Here is a 6,869-nt window from a genome sequence, read left to right as displayed (position 1 = left end):
GACATCATCCGCCCAGCAGCAAAATTGCAGGAATTTACAAAGATACAACAGGATTCTGGCTCGAACGACTCCCAGTATAAAAAGGTCCGGAACAGACGTCGACATGGACACGGTGTCGTCTGATACGCAGGTGTCCCCTCATCCCAAACATGACTCTATCAGATCACCATACTTACATGACAATAGCAATAGTACATGTTCAGGTCTCCTTACAGACATTTTGGATTTTGATGATTCTGAGCAACACTGTCTCATTTCAAAATGTGAAGCAAATGGCTGCAAAACTTGTAAAATTTTAATAACAGATGCTCAATTCACTAGCACTTTTTCTAACCAGTCTTATTTTACTAGTAGCAACGATGGTCTGAATTATAAATCTATAAATGTCGTCTACGTAATGTAACTTTTGCGGAATGGTATACATCGGTGAAAAGAAAGGAAGGCTAAACAGACGTATGTGCGGCCATCGATCAGATATCAATCACAATGCAAACTACTAAATTCGACAGTTGGGAACTGCGACTTCTTATGGTTGCAATGACAAAATTGACGGTAAAGGTATATTCTATCTAGTCCTTCCTGTAGCTCGGTGAATGGGTGAATATTTTCAACTATACTTCTCGACGTAGACGCATTCATGGTCATCGTCATAATACATCACCTTCTCTGCATGATGTCTCTATTAATGACATGCTGCTATTTATACAAAAGCCACTAGGTATTCATATCATTGGCACGAAACATTATTCATTACCCCTTTCAAAACTTCATTCATTGTTCAATTCATGTTTGGAAACCAGTGTCACAAACCCTCATTCGAACCAATACTAATTTACAGCTACCATTTCGGACATTGCAAGTCACAGACTTTTCAAACCAGCTTGCATTGAAAAAGATGAAAAAAAGAATAGATCTTTTCTTAAAATTTATGCAATATCCTTCATCATTAATTAGTTCAGTCGAAAATACTTCCTTCTTTAAAAGATCAGTCTGTACCAATAAGTTCTTATACCTTTACCAAACCAATTGCGACTAAAATTTTCAATTACAAACTGGCACGTTTCGTAGGATCTTAATATTGGCGACTTCAAGTCTAAACCTCCTGATTGCACTTGTGCTAGTTCCCGATTCACACTGCGAAATGTGTTATCCAGAGGTCCGAAATATTGTGAGCCTAAATCCATCAATTGAAAATACAACTTCAAAATACTGATAGATTCAGTCGATTATGCTAGGCAACGGGCTAAACGTGAGAAAGAAGACGTCGATACTCATTCCGAATGAATTAAGGCTGTGAGGTCGTCGTAGAATTAAGCAACTAAATCATTTAAAATGGGTCTATCAAAACCCATGCAACGTCAATCTTTAAAGACCAACATGTTGCAAAACACTTGTCCTACCTCCATGACAAATATGTTGATGTCCCCGCAGATAAAGCCCGAAACAACCTCGTTTTTGTGTGTAAATATAATTACATAAACTGCTTGATTAATGAATTAGGTAGTGATTAACTCAACATATACCCATCACGACACTTACCAATAAACTCATCATAGATACCAGGACTAAATTTTATATATACGCCAGACGCGTGTTTCGTCTACAAATGACTCATCAGTGACGCTCGAATCCAAATAGTAAAAAAAAAGCCAAATAAAGTTGAAGAGCATAGAGATCTAACATTTCTAAAAGTGTTTCCAAATACAGCTAAGGTAATCTATGCCTGAGGTAGAAAAGCCTTAGTATTTCAAAAAATTCTAAATTTTGTAAACAGTTAATTTATAAATATAACAATATCAATTATAATTCATGTCAGCACAAAAAGTGCTGACTTCTGGGCTTGTGATACCCTCGAGGAAATAAATCTCCACCAGCAGTAAAAAGACATTCTGGATAATCATAGGTCTGTTCTATGTTCCTTTGGAATTTCAACCAAAGATGAAGAACTGGATCTTCTATCACTCTATTGGATACCTAAACTACATAAGTGCCCTTACAAACTTGCTGGGTATTCAAGTGCTGCACAAAACCTCTTTCTAAATTACTAACATCTATTTTATCAGCAATCAAAACCAGGCTTCAAAGTTATTGTGAAACTGTCTATTCCATGGAGTGAATCAAATGTAAATACTAAAAAAATCCAAAGATCTTTTAAGAGTACATACAATCTAAGACTCTCTCATCTTGCAATAGTATTAAAACTTTTTACTTTTCTACACTTTACACGAGTATTCCCCATTCCAAACTAGACATATTGAAAGAGTAGTTATAGCTTTGTTTCATAAAAAAGAATGACGAACGTAGATACAAGTATCTTGTTTTGGGGAGGGATAAATAATACTTTGTGAAGAATTCTTCTAACATTTTCAAGATGCTTGATTTCTTGATTGACAACATATTTTTTACGTTTGGAAGACGTGTTTTTCAACAGACTGTCGGCATTCCAATGGGAACCAATTGTGCTCCTCTTCTTGCCGACTTGTTTCTATATTATTATGAGGCTGACTTCATACAGGAAGTTTTCATGAGTTCCTTGAATGAGGGTTGCTGCTCATAAGGAAGCTATAAAACCAAGAGTTCCAAATGGTGAAGTTGAAATCATCCCTTCGTAAATTTTACTATGGAACAACCGTTTCACAGATGATATCGGATATGTTTCTTATGTCGTAACAACAATCCACTTACCTTTTCACCGCGAATTTGCATTTGTTTGCACCAGAAGGAAGTCAAGAACTTGATGTTCAGTGGTTGCCGTTTGTTGATGTGGTTCATAAGTTTTTTCTCGTTTTTTATTTAGAATATACCGTTGGTTTTCCTGCTGTAATGGTTTTACACTAGCTATTTTTTTGCCCTTTATAGATTGATGTTCGGTGTGAACCAAGGCTCTGTGTTGAAGGCCATACTTTGGCCTGTAATGATTTACTTTTACAATTTGTGACTTGGATGGAGAGTTATTTCATTGGCACTCTCACAACATCTTCTTATATCAATGTTCCTCTTTTCCTATGTTGAAATTAAAAACAGAGTGGCAGCATAAATAAACTGTTGATACAGTGATGTATGCAAATGTTGAAATTAAAAATAACAATATTTAAGTGTGTGAATAATGCATATCATTAATAAGGCAATGAACCATGACAGAATGTGCAGTGTCAAATAACCTCCATGGAAATTAGACATGCCAATGCTTAAACAAGAGTGCACACGCTGAAATGTCTCGCCTTCTATACTAATCATTGATATTATGTTGATAGTCCTAAGTATAAAGCTTAGTTTTATTACAACTGTCTCATAAACTTAACATTAACCAAGATAACTAAACAAAGACCAATGAACCTTGAAAATGAGGTCAAGGTCAGATGAACCATGCCAGGCAGACATGTACAGCTAACAATGCTTCTATACAACATATATAGTTGACCCATTACTTATAGTTTAAGAAAAATAGACCAAAACACAAAAACTTAACACTGTGCAATGAACCGTGAAAATGAGGTCACGGTCAAATAAAACCTGCGCGACTGACATAAAGATCATAAAATATTTCCATACACCAAATATAGTTGACCTATGGCATACAGTATTAGATAAAAAGACCAAAACTCAAAACTTAACTTTGACCGCTGAACCATGAAAATGAGGTCAAGGTCACATGACATCTGCCCGCTAGACATGTACACCTTACCATCATTCCATACAACAAATATAGTATACCTATTGCATATAGTATGAGAAAAACAGACCAAAACACAAAAATTTAACTATAACCACTGAACCATGAAAATGAGGTCAAGGTCAGATGACACCTGCCAGTTGGACATGTACACCTTACAGTCCTTCCATACACCGAATATACTAGCCCTATTGCTTATAGTATCTGAGATATGGACTTGACCACCAAAACTTAACCTTGATCACTGATCCATGAAATGAGGTCGAGGTCAAGTGAAAACTGTCTGACAGACATGAGGACCTTGCAAGGTACGCACATACCAAATATAGTTATCCTATTACTTATAATAAGAGAGAATTCAACATTACAAAAAATTTTAACTTTTTTTTCAAGTGGTCACTGAACCATGAAAATGAGGTCAAGGACATTGGACATGTGACTGACGGAAACTTCGTAACATGAAGCATCTATATACAAAGTATGAAGCATCCAGGTCTTCCACCTTCTGAAATATAAAGCTTTTAAGAAGTGAGCTAACACCGCCGCCGTAGCCGCCGTAGCCGCCGCCGCCGCCGGATCACTATCCCTATGTCGAGCTTTCTGCAACAAAAGTTGCAGGCTCGACAAAAACTGCATACCAAATACTATTGACTTGTCATAAGTTGTTCCATCATAACACACCTAAAGAATGAACCATGATGAAGGGGTGGGGCTATTGAAATGAAACATGCATACCAAATATTATTGATCTACATTAATGTTTCCCCTTAAAATGACCTAGTCACAAACTTATACATGTTAACTTAGCAAAAGTTCAGAGTCAATAGGCTATGACTGAGAAGGAAGGACCAAATAATCTTCACGGAAATGAGATGTGCAAATGCTTATTTATCTGCATACCAAATATTATTGACCTACCACTAGTGGTTCCCCTTAAATGGCCTAATCACAAACTAATACATCATTGATGATGCCAATGAAACCGCAATGATTATTAGTTATAGTATTATTGTATGAATTGGAGCAAGAACACATCATTTCAGTGAAAATAAGCATTTAGAATAAATAATAATTAAAAAAAGATCTAAACACTGCAGAAAAAAATTCAAGGATCAATGCCCATAACACCTTTGTTTTCACATAGACAAAACACTTGATCTGATAAGGAGCTTTAAAATAGGCTCTACTAAAAACCAGATAACAAATACACAAAGATGCAGAAAGACATGTCAAAGACAAATGATTTAAGTAAGTACCTCATATCCATTTTGGTTAAGAGAACAAGCTATGTATTTCTATGAAGGAAATTGAAATTTACCTATATACCTATATGACCAGATAATAACCAAAAGAGAATATATCAATATGGTCATGACTATACAATAAGAATACTGCAAGACAGTCATATTTTAAATTTGTTTTTAATATCACAGATATCAATAAATAGCAGTTAGCACATACTAAACATAACTAAACATAACATTTGACACAACCTGGAAAAATGATCAACATACTTGTACAATAAATACAAAAGTAATGTATAAAATGGGCAGATGTGTATAAAGACCCCCTGGATGGAATATTTGGTATATTAACATAACATTTATTTACGATCACTCAACTCCTGCAAAATTTTGTATGTCAACATTAAATTCCTTTGATTATTAGTTAACAACGGATTGAATGTTCTTTTTTGATCATTTTACTGATGCTTTATTCTCTATTTTAACATTAGAATTCTTAAGTGATATATTTTTCAAACTGCTGAAATATTCTTCTTTTGACATGTCTATATTTATTAATTTAATAGAATATTCTTGACATTAACATTAAATTTTTTGATTTGAAATTCTGTATAATATTAAATTTCTTTACCAATTTAATGATCTATAGAAATTTCTTGTTTTACAAAATTTATGTTCTGAAAATTTCTACTGAAATTGATGCATGCATTTATTAATGCAGTTCTTTGTTCACTGGCAAAACTGTGTGAAATCTTATTAATGTGATTGCAAAAACTAAATGAAGCAAAATCACCAATGAAATTGCAAACCTGTTACTGACACTTTTTTCATACAAATTTCAAAAACAAAATCAGTTAGTTCTGAATTTACAGTATTTAAAACAGACTAAAACTAATAATACAAATAAAATGTGCAGCAATTTTAAGGGTGTAAATAACTATGACATTGCTTGGTTTTAAAGTTTTATACCTATATATATATATATATATATATATTCATTAAATAAAATAATAAAATAAGTAAAAAGTTAACAGTTCCATTCTATCGATTTCATCCTTCCATTGGGACTCTTCAGGATAACTGATGTAGTGTCGCCTATAGCGACGTCGTTAAGGAGGTTTATGACGTTCCGCCATTGTTCGTTATTAAAAGTTCCCAGGATTTAATTTCAATCGGAACGTTGTTATGAAATAACGTTCCATCTCTTTTCTATATGCTTCATCCCGTCTACATTTAAAGATAGGCATTATTTGAAAATGCTTTTTACCACAAGCCGAAGACAACCTAAAAACTTAAAGAAACACTTAACCAGAGCTCTGTTCGAACCGAAGGTTAGTGACTTTGAAATAAAGTCTTGCAGAGATTCAAGATGCGGTGTTTGCGGTCAAGATACAAAATATTTAGAAACGGGTAAAATGAAATCATTTAAAGATGGCAAAAAATTTCATGTGAACGCCAATATCACTTGTAAGACATCAAATCTTATTTACTGTGTCACATGTCCTGGTTGTCACGAACATTATATTGGACAGACCGGGAATAGCCTCTGTGAAAGGGTGCGAGTTCACAAAGAACAAATAAAACACCCACAATACAGAAATTCGCCAATTAGTGCCCATCTTGACACTTGTGGTAAAAAGCATTTTCAAATAATGCCTATTTTTAAATGTAGACGGATTGAAGCATATAAAAAAGAGATGGAACGTTATTTCATAACAACGTTCCGATCGAAATTAAATCCTGAGAACTTTTAATAACGAACAATGGCGGAAAGTCATATACCTCCTTAGCGACATCACCTATAGTGACACTACATCAGTTATCCTGAAGAGTCCCAATGGAAGGATGAAATCGATAGAATGGAACTGTTAACTTTTTCTTATTTTGTTATTCTATTTAATGAATATGTGTATCTGCACATGTGAAAATTATTTTTTACGCCTATATATATA

The sequence above is a fragment of the Mytilus edulis genome, chromosome 2, assembly GCF_963676685.1.
Source record: "Mytilus edulis chromosome 2, xbMytEdul2.2, whole genome shotgun sequence".
NCBI classification, from domain to species: domain Eukaryota; kingdom Metazoa; phylum Mollusca; class Bivalvia; order Mytilida; family Mytilidae; genus Mytilus; species Mytilus edulis.
The sequence above is the reverse complement of the archived record's forward strand: the minus strand, read 5'-3'. Positions refer to the sequence as shown.